This window comes from Brienomyrus brachyistius, unplaced genomic scaffold (assembly GCF_023856365.1).
Source record: "Brienomyrus brachyistius isolate T26 unplaced genomic scaffold, BBRACH_0.4 scaffold36, whole genome shotgun sequence".
NCBI lineage: Eukaryota > Metazoa > Chordata > Actinopteri > Osteoglossiformes > Mormyridae > Brienomyrus > Brienomyrus brachyistius.
The window spans coordinates 2,908,057-2,921,655 of record NW_026042311.1 but is presented as its reverse complement, the minus strand read 5'-3'; the positions used below and the strand labels follow the sequence as shown (position 1 = coordinate 2,921,655).

At 45.5% G+C, this 13,599-nt stretch overlaps 1 non-coding gene and 1 pseudogene across 1 annotated transcript; both read left to right on the top strand.

Annotated features, from left to right (window-relative positions):
• The first annotated feature begins 3,511 nt into the window (after positions 1 to 3,511).
• On the top strand, positions 3,512 to 3,625 carry LOC125722112 (U5 spliceosomal RNA). Its single transcript, XR_007386142.1, has one exon. It is a non-coding gene; the product is annotated as a U5 spliceosomal RNA (small nuclear RNA).
• A 197-nt stretch (positions 3,626 to 3,822) lies between these two features.
• LOC125722042 (U2 spliceosomal RNA) lies at positions 3,823 to 3,921 on the top strand (annotated as a pseudogene).
• The last annotated feature ends 9,678 nt before the right edge of the window (positions 3,922 to 13,599 follow it).

Here is a 13,599-nt window from a genome sequence, read left to right as displayed (position 1 = left end):
CCCCCGTTGTTTTTAAAAAGGTGTCCCTCTCCCCACAGTGGCCCACTGACCATCTGGCAGTGGAGGCCATTGTCTCCATAGACGCCCCTGTATATGGGGGCGGCTATTGGAAAATGACCCTGCAGATCCTGGAGGAGAGAGATTTTAGACACCTTTTTTTAGATCACTTCTCCGAGTGGCAGAAGGACAAGCCTACCTTCCCCTCCGTGGCCGAATGGTGGGAGAGTGTGAAGGACAGCATCCGAACCTTCTCCATGCAGTACAGCAAGCAGCGCAGGATGGAGAAGAAGTTCTCCATTCTGCAGCTGGAGAGAAGGTTGCGGGATGAATACGCCGCTCACAACAACGGGGGCACCATCAACCACGAGCGGCTGCTTGACATAAAGGGTGAGCTGAGGCGCCTGCATGAACAGGCTGCCTCGGCCCAAATGCTCCGCGACAAAATATTTTATTTGGAAAATGATGAAAAGTGCAATTCTTTTTTTTCCCACAGAGCCAGGGAAGCCCGGGAGGAGAAGAGCTTTAGCTCTCTCCGTGCCTCAAATGGCAATATAGTCACGGATACATCAGACATGCTGGAGGTTGCTAAATTGTTTTATCTTAACCTTTTTAATGTTAGGGACACGGACCCGGTTGCTGGGGTGCGCTTCCTAGATAACATCTCACCTTGTCTTCCCAGTGACATCCGGGACGGCTTAGAAGCCCCCATCACCTTGGCCGAGCTGACCGCAGTGCTTGGCAAGATGAACCGCCGCAAGGTACCTGGCCTTGATGGGCTCCCGGTGGAATTTTATTCCACCTTTTGGGATGTCCTCGGGCCGGAATTACTGCAGGTTGTAGAGGACGTTCAGCGCCGGGGTTTGCTCACTAGGAGCATGAGGTCGGGGGTCCTCTCTTTGTTGCACAAGAAGGGCGATCGGGCCGACCTTGGCAACTGGAGGCCCCTGACCATGCTTTGTGTAGACACAAAGCTCATCGCAAAGACCCTTACCGAACGCCTGAAGAAGGCCATGGCTCATCTGGTTCACAGCGACCAGACGTGTGGAGTACCGGGTCGATCGGCGACGTGGAATCTCCACCTCATCCGCGACGCCATCGCCTGGGTGGAGGATAGGAACCTCCCTCTCCTGCTGGTCAGCTTGGACCAAGAGAAAGCCTTCGCCCGGGTAGATCACCGCTTCCTGTTCAAAGTATTGGGTAAGTTTGGCTTTGGGCCCAATTACCTGGGGTGGTTACACACTTTGTATAACGAAGTTGGGAGCCATGTTGTTATCAATGGCTTCCTGAGTGATTTGGTGCCCCAGCGGAGTGGAGTGAGGCAGGGATGTCCCCTCTCCCCCCTCCTCTACGCGCTCTATATAGAGCCACTGGCGTGCGCCATTCGCACCCACCCCGGGGTCGATGGCCTTCTTATCCCAGGAAGTGGGGGGACAACTGTTAAACTGACCCAGTATGCAGACGACACCACGCTTTTCGTCTGCTCGGATCAGTCTCTCGGTCATGCCTTGAGCCTCGTTCACGCGTTCGGTTGGGCCTCTGGCGCGACGCTCAACCTCAGTAAGTCGGTGGCCAAGTATTTCGGCAGCTGGAAGGCGAGGGAGGACGTCGCAGGTGGTCTCACCCTCTGTGACGGTCCTCTCAAAGTTATGGGGGTCAACTTCCTTTCGGATGGTGCCGCCCGGTTGAACTGGGAGGAGCGGTTGGCGATCGCCAGGCGGAAGATCGGACTGTGGAAGTCCAGGTCCCTGTCCTTCCAAGGTAAGGTTTTAGCCTTAAAAGTGGATATTCTTCCCACCCTGCTCTACCTTGCACATGTGTACCCTTTGCCCCGCTTCATGCGGAGGGGCCTGACGAGGGATGTTTTTAACCTCGTCTGGGGGGGCAGGTATGAGTGTGTGCGTAGGGAAGTGATGTATCTCGGAAAGGACTTTCCTCTCAAGCTTGACTGCCTGTTCTTGTCGCAGCTCTGCACGCGCCTGGCAGCTCCCCTCCAGCACCCCCATCAGCACTTTGTGCGTCTGTGGCTGGCTCTCCCCATGACACGCCTGGTGGCGTCGTGGACCAACCTCGGCCCCAAGGCTGAGACCCTGCCGGTCCACTACAGCCACGCTGTCAAGTGGAGTAAGTCTATTCCGGCAGGTGTCAAGACAGAGGCCCTGACCAAGCACAGAGCGCTTTACAAGGCTTTGCTTGGTCATAGGGAGACTCGGGCCATGTTGGGCCTGGAGGAAGGCACATGGGTGAGAATCCAGCCTAAGGGTTTGGATCACAGGCTGCAGGACCTGAACTGGCAGTGCCTTCATGGTAAGCTGCCAGTCAGGGACGTCTTGCACAGGCATAAGCTGACCAGACACCCCCACTGCCCCAGGCCCGAGTGCAGCGAGGATGAGACCATCAAGCACGTGTTTTGGGACTGCAGGCATGCACAGAGAGTCTGGGGGTTGGTAGCGGGCCTGTGTGGACATGTAGACCTGCAGCCCGGTCTGACCTACGACAAGGTGTTGAAGGGGTGGGACCCCAACCTCCATAACCCCTTCGGCCCCTGGATGTGGCTGCTGGTCAGCATTACCAAGCGAGAGCTTTGGAATGCCAGGACCGCGCTCATCCGCAGAGGGGTTCGTCTGGAGGCACAAGGGGTATTCCGCAAAATCCGGGCCGATTTGGGTTTCAGGATGGAGACCGACGTCATCCAACGGGGCTACCACGAGGCCAAGGAGAGGTGGAAGGGCCTCTTTTGGCTTTAGCCCCGTTTCATTTAGGTGGTGACGCTCCATCCTACAGGGTCGACATGACGCACTGTCCTGAAGCACACAGGAGGTACTTTGGGTTTTAGGTAAGTGTGCTTTGTTTTTTTTGTGCGTGTATGGTGTTTGAAATATTCTTTTTAATTAACTGCATGTACTGAAATTGTGCACGGCTGTGGTTGGTCACTTTTAGCACTTTGATGTATTAACATTAACTGTATTTATTAACATTTTATTCTATGTGCTGTGCCATGTATGTGACTAACCAGTTTTTTAGGTGTCTTAGGATTGTGTATAACCCTGTTTTAACCCGACCCTTGTGCCGAGACCTGAGGTCTACGGGTCTGTTCCTTTTTTAAGGTTTTAATATTTTAATGGCTTGCATTTGAGGTGACATTTTAATTATGTTAATGGCCATATGATTGTAATCAGATTTTAAAGTGTGTATATGTATTACTTGTTTTTACTGTTATGTTTTGCTTATCCTATAGTGAATGGTTCTGTGATATATTTGTTTAATATTGTTTTAAAGGTTTTTTGTGTGCATTTAAAATGTACAGAACTGTTTAATAAAGCATGGAAAAAAAAATCTGTTCTTATCAGTTTAATATCTTTATCTTAATATCTAAGATCTTTCAGATGCCAGGAGGACAGGGAGGAGTCGGGGCCCCGAGGCCGGTGGCTGCGACGCCCCCGAGAATTCAACCCCGAGCGGGGGCGTCACGGAGGCCCGGCTAGCGGCCACCTGCTGAGCGACGGCTCTGCATCGACTCGGGTCTCTCTTCATCCCGTATAAGTCTTTCGCCTTTTACTAAAGATTTCCGTGGAGAGGGATAGCGATGAGTTCACTGTATTTTTGGAGGCTCTGTGCAAGCAGAGCTGCACCGCTGCTGTATCAAAGTAAGACTGTGCCCGGCTTAGCGGCCGGCTCTATCTGCCCAGTGGCGTGTTTCTGGTCCTCTGGGATCGTGCGTGGTCTCGCCGGGCGCCACCTCCCAGAGAGGCTGGCGAGGACCCAGCCGCGCCGGCTCCGTCGGCGTCCCGCATGCCGGAGCCCGGCGGGGCGCAGTCTGCGGGCATCGCTTCTCGGCCTTTTGGCTAAGATCAAGTGTAGTATCTGTTCTTATCAGTTTAATATCAGTTTAATGATTGTGGTTTTCAGATCACAGCTCCCCCTCAAAGCCCACCAATCAGTGACCATCTTGATGAAAGACATGAAATCAGGACAGCCCACTTTTTTCTCAGCCTGTAACGTCTCTCCTTTATGCCCTGTTGCTGTACCACAGTTCCTCCTGTCATCGGAAGCAGCACCAGCACCTGCCTGCCATCATCTGCCCACTTTGAGACTCAAATCTTAAAATACAGACAGTGTGAATTGGGATCTTGCCATTTTGCTCATATCACTTCCTGTTCCGGCACTTGGAGGATGGGCTTCCCCTGTGAGTCTGGTTCCTCCCAAGGTTTCTTCCTTCTAGGGAGTTTTTCCTTGCCACTGGCTTGCTCTCTGGGGCCTTTGCGCAGGGATGAGGTAAAGTGCTTTGAGACAATATAATGTGAAAATGCACGACAGAAGTAATATTGAATTGAAATGAAATGAATCACACCAGCTTTTCTCAGCTGACAGCAGCTCTTACTTATCTGATAAGAGGTAAGGGGAGAAAGATATCACATACCTTCTGGTCAACGTCAAAAGAGATTTACATATAAAATAATGTACTGGAAACTGGTATAACACTCACTAAATGTGACCTATTATGCTTTTCCCTTTCTATTCATGTGTTATATGGCTTCAGGTGCATGTAAACAATTGCAAAGTCTTAAGACGCAAAGTACATAGCAAAGGGAGTAACTCTCACCACAGAAACCACTCTTCTCTCATCTGCCTAAAACACCTCATTGGAATTCCAGCCCTTACTTTTAAAACATGATGAGGTCTCTTCATAACACAGTCCTTATTGGCTGTCTACCTGCAAGGATCCATCTGCGGACTGCAAGACAGGGGAATGAAGGGTAAGCTGACCAATCAAACCACACTGGACTCATTGGGGGTGGGATTAGACAGAGGGTGAATAGAGATGTGCATTAATGAGAAATGATATGTGATTTTGGAACACTGAAGCATGCAAACTCTATTCTAGTAGAGCCTAAAAATACAAATTTAAACTGAAAGTGAGCATAATAATGCCACTTTAAGCCACAGTAGGTTCCTGTCCATGGTGCTGAAAACCCAGATTGGCAAATTTTACACAAAATTCCTTTATCTAATTTAACTATAACCCTCTTATTTTGTTGGCAGTGATGCTGTGTGACGTCTACAGAGGTTGGTATTGAAAGAATTACAGTGGGTAATGGGTGATTTAGATGAACCTAGATGAAATTTGACATCCAAAAGGGTTTGGACACTCAGTTCAACTTTGGACAACAAATCTTCCCAGAAGTTTCTCTCTGTCTCTCTTGCCAGTTATTTTCTTTTTCACCTGAATCAAGGAGGAATCAAATGCGCAAGCACACTGTAGGATATATAAGATGCAAATCCATTAAAAAGCTTTTTGTTTAAACATTATAAAACAGATATACATACATTAATTAAGTAAAGTTTGAAACTTCATTTAGAAAAAGGAGGCAATGACCAGCCCAACCAGTAGTTCCATCTCAGATTTTTCAGAATCTCTTGTCCCTTGGATAACTCTTGAAGTCATGATTTAACTAATTTTTAGCTCTGTCTTCAACTTCATCAGTTAGATGATCATTGTGGAGGGAAATGCAGTGAAGCCATGAAACATGCTGTCAGGGTTGGTCGCGATCGCTGGGTGAAGCGGGCGGCCGTTCGGGCAGGCGAGCAGGCAAGAAGCAGGCAGGCAAGCGGAAGACGGGGAAACGGGGATTTATTGGATGAACTAGGTGCGGGAAACATCAGACGCCAACTAACATCAATGACAGACAATGAACTCAGGCCAGACATGGACTGAAATAGACAGGACTGATCAAAATAACTAGACACAGCTGGGCACGATCAGGGAAGCACACGAGGATCGTACGAGCTGGGCGTGACACATGCTAGATTTAAACTTTTCAGGTGTTTCACTGAGACCCATTGCCAAAGGTGCATAAGATCAAGCACCTAACCATGCAGACAGGTTTACAAACATTTTTACAGGTTTACAGGAAACATGAAATTCCTTTCCTGCTATATATTCCTCAGTGAACTGTCAGTGGTATTATTGCAAAGTGAATGTCTTTAGGAATTAGAAAAACTGCTAAAAAGTGGCAGGCCACTTAATGTAACAGAGTGCAAAGTTGCTAATGCTTTGTTGACTCAATAACTGCAGAGTTCCAAACTTTTTCTGGCATTAACTCCTGCACAGAAACTGCACTGAGAAATTCACGGAATGGGGTTCCATGGCTGAGCAGCTGCATCCAAACCTCACACCACCAAACGCAGTGCCAAGTGTCGGATGGAGTGGTGTAAAGCACGCCACCACTGGACTCTGGAATAGTAGAAACATGGCCTGTGAAGTGACGTATCATGCTTCTCTGTCAGGCAGTCTGATGGATGAGTCTGGATTGTCAGATGTCAGGAGAAGATGACCTGTCTGACTGCATTGTGCCAATTAACTGTAATGTTTGGTGAAGGAGGGATAATGGTATGGGGCTGCATTTCAGGGACTGGGTTAGGCCCCTTAGTACCAGTTAAGGGAACTCTTAATGCTTCAACGTACCATGACATTTTAGACAATTCTGTGCTTCCAATTTTGGCATTAATATATCCTATAACTCAGTATAGATGGTAATGTCTGAGTTACTGCTGCCCAGAATGTATGAGCTGGTTGGTAAGTCCACATAGCATGAAAGGAATCATGGATACTAGTATGGGAGCACTGGGAACATACGTCTGCATCAGCAAGGCCCACATTGGACATTTCATACTGAGTTATATGTGCTCTATAAATAACGCTATACTGAATTAATTGAAGGTTTGTAATTCAATTTCGCCGTCTTTGTTGTAGGGCACACAGGAGGATCGTATGAGCAGTGTCCTCCTTTGAGGTAGCAGCATGCTGTAACAATACGAGACCACGAGAACCACGGCAGTATTGAACATGGCGGCACGCAACTGACTACAAAAAGGTTATCAATTGTATTCTTTCCACGCCAACTTATCTCTAGGCAGCCTTAAAGGTAATCAAAATACATTTCAGTTGTATCCGTAAAAACTTTAGCATGTTGGAGCACAGTGAAATTCTGAACAGTTTATAAATTTTTATGGACGAGTGCTTCGAGAGAATTGCTATGGGGAAATCAGACAAAACACCGACTTCCTCCACCTGTAAAAACAACTCGTCCTCCAAGAGAAGCCGCCCCGAGGAATCCGCCGAAAGCGGCTTCTCCTAATACCAACGACGTGATGGACATTTTGGAGTCTATAGATAAACGACTATCCAGCTTGGATGCGCGTCTGTCCCTAATGGAAATTCTCCATAAAGAGTTCCAGGCTTTGCGTGAGTCAGTGGAGTACAGCCAACAGCAGGTGGAATCACTCGCTGCAGAGAATGCGACCCTCAGGGAATCGGTAAAATCCCTCACAGATTGACGTGCCTTTCGGAGGAAAATAAAAAAATTAAAGAAACTATCATTGACCTCCAGGCCTGCAGCATGAGAGACAATTTAGTAATTTCAGGCATTATTACGAAAGCAGAGTTTAGCACTTTGAAATTGTTAAAATATAAAGTGCATTACAAATAAAAAATTTTATTATTATTATTATTATTATTATTATTATTACGGTGAAAGAGTTCATCCAAACTCAGCTAAAACTCCCGGAGGACACAGTAAAAACCATCAGCTTCCATCGAGTTCACTGCTTAGGAGGGAAGAGACCCGACGGACGCAGACCCAGACCAATAGTGGCCAAATTCGTGCACTTTAAACAAAAAGAACTGGTTAAAAGCCGCGGCCGGGAACTAAAAGGAACGAACCTTAGTATCAACGACCAGTTTCCCAAGGATATCCTGGAAAGAAGGAAGATCCTGTTCCCTATACGGAAAACATTCATCGACGGAGGCTCCCTTGCTGTCATTGCGGTCGACAAACTGTACGTCAACGGATGGCTCTGTTGCCATCAGAATTCCACCCCCTGGCTGTTCTGAATCTGCAACAGGTGATCTGTATCCACACCAACAATCTTGATGTAATAATCCATAGATTATCTAAGAGATCTAGATTTAATAATAATTGCCGGTCTAATGAGCTTAAGGCATTGTCATCGTCTCTCTTCTTTTATTATTATGATTATTATTATTATTATTATTATTATTATTATCCTTTTCTTCTCTCTTTCTTTTTGTCCCTTGTTTTTCCCCTGTTGATTGCTGTTGTCACTTTGCGATGTTGCTTTGGCTCCTGCACTGTTTTAGTTCACTTAAGGCTCCTCCCACGTTTTCTCACTACTTTTTCTCTGCATCACATTTCTGTTACATTCCCATTTTCTCCATGTTGCTATATGCTCAATGCACAGCATAAATAATGACACAAAGTGTACACAACGCCAAGCAAAGTGTACACAAGCATACACAAGTGGTGCTGGCAGTGCCCTGGGGTGTGGTCGCCGGGGGCCCCGGGTCCGCTCCTTCCCGCACGGCGGTGGGGAGCTGGGGTGCCTACTGAGCCAGCTGGTTAGCTGGCTCTCTTTTGCCAGGGGGTGAGCAATCTGCCCCCTGGCCTTATGAATCCCAGCCCCTCTCCCCCCTCATTCACAATATGCCACGCACACATGTAGGGCCTCGGGGGGGGGGGGGGGGGGGGGGGGGGGTGTATGCCGTGCATACTACGGTGGGGAGGGCCATTTACGTGGCCTGACTCACTGTGCTGTGCGGCCTTCTGCCTCCCCCTGTTTTAATTGCACTTTAGTCATCACATGCCAGTATACACACAGGGCCTTGGGGGGCGGGGGCACTACTCAGAGGCTGGTGGTATCACTCGCCTCTGTGCTGCTGCCGCCCCCCAATTTTACTCAGACCATATACATTCAGGGTCTTGATGGGGGAGTGATGTGGAGGAGAGCTGTTCACAAGCAGCGCCCGTCAATTTTAAATTCATCTTAGTTTCTCAACAGTCATACTCACCCCTACACTACATACAGTCTCATACATCTCCACACGCATCCAATACTCTACCTCTGAGTGAGTGGGCACACACGCTAGCCTGCATCTCGCCTACACAATTGAGCACAAATGTACATATACTTGCACGCACCCATCCAAGCACACACTAAGATTTTATATGCTTGTATAGTTGTGTTACTTTCTGCACACTATAATTTTGTTTATTCCTTTCTGAATCTATCACTCCTTTTTTCTTTTTCCTGTCTTTTTTTTCTCCTTTTCCTTCTTTTTTTCCCCTCCTAATATGTCCCTCCACTACGGCCAGCTCACCCACTGCAATGTTTTTACATGATGAAACTGAAATAAATAAATTAAATTAACATAAAAAGAAATAGATCAACATGAGGGGCCTATACAGAGTTTATAGAGCCCCTCATGGTAAAGCAAACATGTTTGGCACAGCAGTGCATTCAGACCATGATTCTGCTAAAGCTGCCAGACAGGACAAGGGGAAAAAAGTGAACATTTCTAGAGCCTCTTGATATGGGAAGTCGGAAACGTCAGGCCTATTTATTGAGATCCGCATGCAAGCTACAAGATGGTCTCCTGGCAGCCTATTGCGGATGTTTGGCTCGAGCTGAAAATATATTAACTGTTAGGCTTTAAAAACGATAGCTGATAGCATAAAATGGTGATAGTTTAAAGCAGAAAATTCCATTGTGAAACGTCTTTATTACCCTTTAAAAAACGCAGATATTTTTCTCTGCTTTTCAGGTGGCTGACGCTACATATTTTCTGACGCGCGCTCTCTGTCCGCTGGTGGGAGTGTGCTCACCTGTGTGTGCGCGCACGTGTCTGTGATCGCGCATCGGGACGGAACTCCGCCATGCGCGGAAGTGTAGAGCAGGGGTGTCCACACTTTTTCAGCTTGCGAGCTACTTATGAATGACCAAGTCAAAATGATCTACTATAAAAATGCAAAACATATTGTTATTTATATATTTATAGATATTCGTTATTATTTATTGTTGTTATTATTGTTATTATTTAATATTGTTTATCATTATTATTAATTTCCCTTTGGCATAAATGAAGCATTTTTTAATTGAACTGGGATTTTAGTTCCTTCACCTTTCTCTTTCTCAGCTCGCTTTTCGGAGGGAAGTTAATGCCGTAGTTTTTATGAGCAGTCCGAAAATGCCGCTCCACATTTCCCTTCTTCGGAATAGCAATGGTAGACTGACAGATGAAACAAACGCACTTCGAATATGACCTTGTGGGGAAAAAATACTCCTCCTTTCATTCCGTATGGAAGTGGTAGGTTATTGGCTTCGTACTTGGTCCTGCTCCCCCATTCAGTTTTATACCCTCTCTTAAGTTTAGTAGAAATAAATTGGAGGCGACTCGGTTGCTTACTGGAGTTTCGCAGCAGCTGGCGCGGTTGATCGCGTCACCCTTCCTCTATTTTTTATGTCGTGCGATCTACTCACTCTTTGCGATCGACCAGTAGATCGCGATCGATGTATTGGGCACCTCTGGTATAGAGACAAAAATTACAAGCTGTTGTGCAAATAAGATATAATAACAAAAGGCTATTTAATCTGTTTATTAAAAGGACAATGTATAGAGCTCTTCTATAGTAAAAGTAACCTTACAGTAAATGACTTCTGCTGTGATCTGACGCTATATAGAAAATGTAATTAAATAAGATGAACTTGACCTTCTGCGGGGGGGGGGGCACCCTAATATAATGATAGGGGAAACACTGCTGTCTGTCTGCCATAAAATAAATAAAAGGGGGAATTGGAATTGCATATGACTATGGAGAGAATGGTTGGCTATAGTGAAAAAGGTGTGGAAATTTTTACTAATTCACATAAGGGACAGCATGAAGGGTTGTTTAATTCAGCATCGGAGGAATTCATATATTTGCGTGATTATGATAATCACACTATTATAACTTGATTGTACATCTCTTGAATTAATTACAGTGTCATGTATAACACTACACTTTTTAATACATTGTTTGGCAGAACAGACTGCAAAACTGTAGTGCAGGGGCGATTCTAGGTTCAGAGCTTTGGGGGTGCTGAGCACCCAGGGAGCTGCCCAGCAAGGCAAGATACACTTTACTCGTCACAATGAGACTTTTTCCCTGCCTCTTTCAGTCCCCGCATCCTTAAATGTCTCCAGTTGTCCCGAGTTCTATCTGACTGTCTCCTTTGTGCATTTAAACCCCTGTTCCTCCCTGTCCTTTTCGTCTGTTGTCTTCGTCTCCGTCATCAGTCATCATTTTACCATCTCTGTGCAAGTCTGCAAATTTCTTTATTAAATCTTAAGAGTTTCTCTGTGCCTGGGTCCTTGTCAAAAAACATGACATGACTGTTTTGTACATTTTAACAATTTAATTACAACATTTGTGTAAGAAAAGCAAAACACTTTTTGGAAAAGTCTTTAACAGGACCATCAAATTTGATAAAGGTTTTTTTTAAAATGCTGCAAAAGAACACAACTGCAAAAGAAGAATGGATTGTAATAAAAAAATACATATTCTAACCTTAATTACTGGAGGAGAATAATGAATGATGCTAATAGTGAGTAAAAAGTAAACGGAGTGCATTTTTTGGACAGGGATTCACTTTTAATGTGTATGTATAATATAATACAGATACATAAAGAATACCCTCAAAAAAATAGAACAGTGTGAAATACACAAATGTGCAAAATATTAATAAAAAAAATTATAAAGATGGAGGCAACTTTGCCTATGGTACAATGTATGCAATGTATGAAAAGATCTTTACTGCAGATACTACTATGACTCTGCAGATTTGTTTTTTTATTTTAACCTATGTCGCCTCACCTTGTGGCTGGCAAATCTGTCTGTCACTTTTTGGTGGTCAACTCTCTCAAGCATCTCCTTCTCAACTGACATCACAGCCAGGTGCTGGAGTCTGCTTTGACCCATGGTCCTTCTCAGCCAGGTATGGAGCCGACGCAAGACACTGAAAGATCTCTCACAGCTACAGCTGCTAACTGGGATTGTTAGGGCAACCTGAATAACAGTTTTCAGTGTGGGGAAGATCTTCTTATCCAGAAGTTTGTATAATGTTAACATATCTGTAATGGCACCAGCCTCACTCTGGAGCTTCAAAAAGTTTTTGGCAACTGCAACTTCCTCTAACTGAAGTTCAATATGGTAATGCAGTGCCAGGGCTGACAAATGAGGCTCAGACAAGAATTGGTTTGAGGTTGGACTATACGCCTGAATCCCATTAAGCAATTCCTGACTAACACCAGAAAAACGCTTCTCAAGTTCAGAGATCATTCTGTCCAGACAAGGAAACAACAATTTCCTTTTAAGCTCTTCTGACACAGAAGAGCCACAGACTTCACTGCCTGCCCCACAGGTTGACTCAACAGCAAATCCATCCATTTTCTTTCGTTTCTGCCTCTGTCCAGAAGACTGCTCCAAAACAGCTATCTGGTTTGCCTCACACAAAGCCTTTGTCCTTGCATGAATATCAGTAGCAGTGGCATCACTGCGCTTCTGCTTCAGAGTCTCAACCACCGCATCTTTGTATGTCTGTGCCTGGGCAATATCTATGGTCTCCTTTTGTAGGTATCTGTGTAAACATGCGGTTACAGACAGTAGATCCTTTAAAACAATCAGCAAATACACTGAGGAGAATTTACTGAGTTTTGCCTTTAATCCCACCGCAATAGGTGTGTTGATAGTGGAGAGGCACTCAATTATGGCATGGAAGTTGTTAAGCACAGCCGTTACTGAACGAACCTGGCATGCCCAGCGTGTGTTTGACAGTTGCACAAGTTCACTTTGCTCCAATCCTAATTTCTTCTGAATGTCCATGAACTTATGATGGTTTACAAGAGACACACTAAAGAAGGAATGGAGACTTTCAAGCATGTTAAAGAACTCTACAGTTTCAGAAACAGCTCTGCATGTGTGACATAGGATGAGATTTAACTCATGTGCATAGCAATGAACATATATTGCCTCAGGGTGCTTCTTTTGAAAATGGGATTGCACCCCCCCAACTGTTCCGCTCATGACAGCTGCTCCATCATAGGTCTGTGCCACACATTTCAACTGCTCAATTCCCTTTTCTTGCAGCTGATTCTCAATAGCAGCATTTATTGAGGCAGCATCAAACTTTGGCATCTCTGTCAGGGCTAGGAAGCTCTCTTTAACTTCCACAGACACATACCTCACACAGAGGGCCAACTGTTCTGTCTTTCCATCTCTGGCCTCATCAGCCATAATGGCATACATCTGTGATTCCGTCATCTCATGAACAATAGCTGCAGTTACCTCTTGTGAACAACATTCAATCATCTCATTCTGACTACTACAAGAGATGTATGTTGTGTTTGATGGGGGTGTGTACCTCTGCAAGAATGGATCAAACTTTTCCAAAGTTTTATACACTCACGGAAATTCCCTTTATTGTCACTCTCTTCTGTTTCATAATGACCTCTAAATGATATTCCTTGCTTCCCCAAAAAGCAGGTCACTGCCACAATACGTTCTAGGTACTCCCTTCTTTCACTTACTTCTGCGGCACTTGCTGCCTCTATCTGTTCCACAATATTGCCTTGTGACAGACTTGCTTTGTAGCTGTTCCAACAAACTACACTGTCCTTGTGTGACTGAGTGGATTCATGTTTTTGAAACTTGCTCAGTGCCTTTTGCCAATTACTGACTCCATCGTTCACTAATGTGTCATACCTAA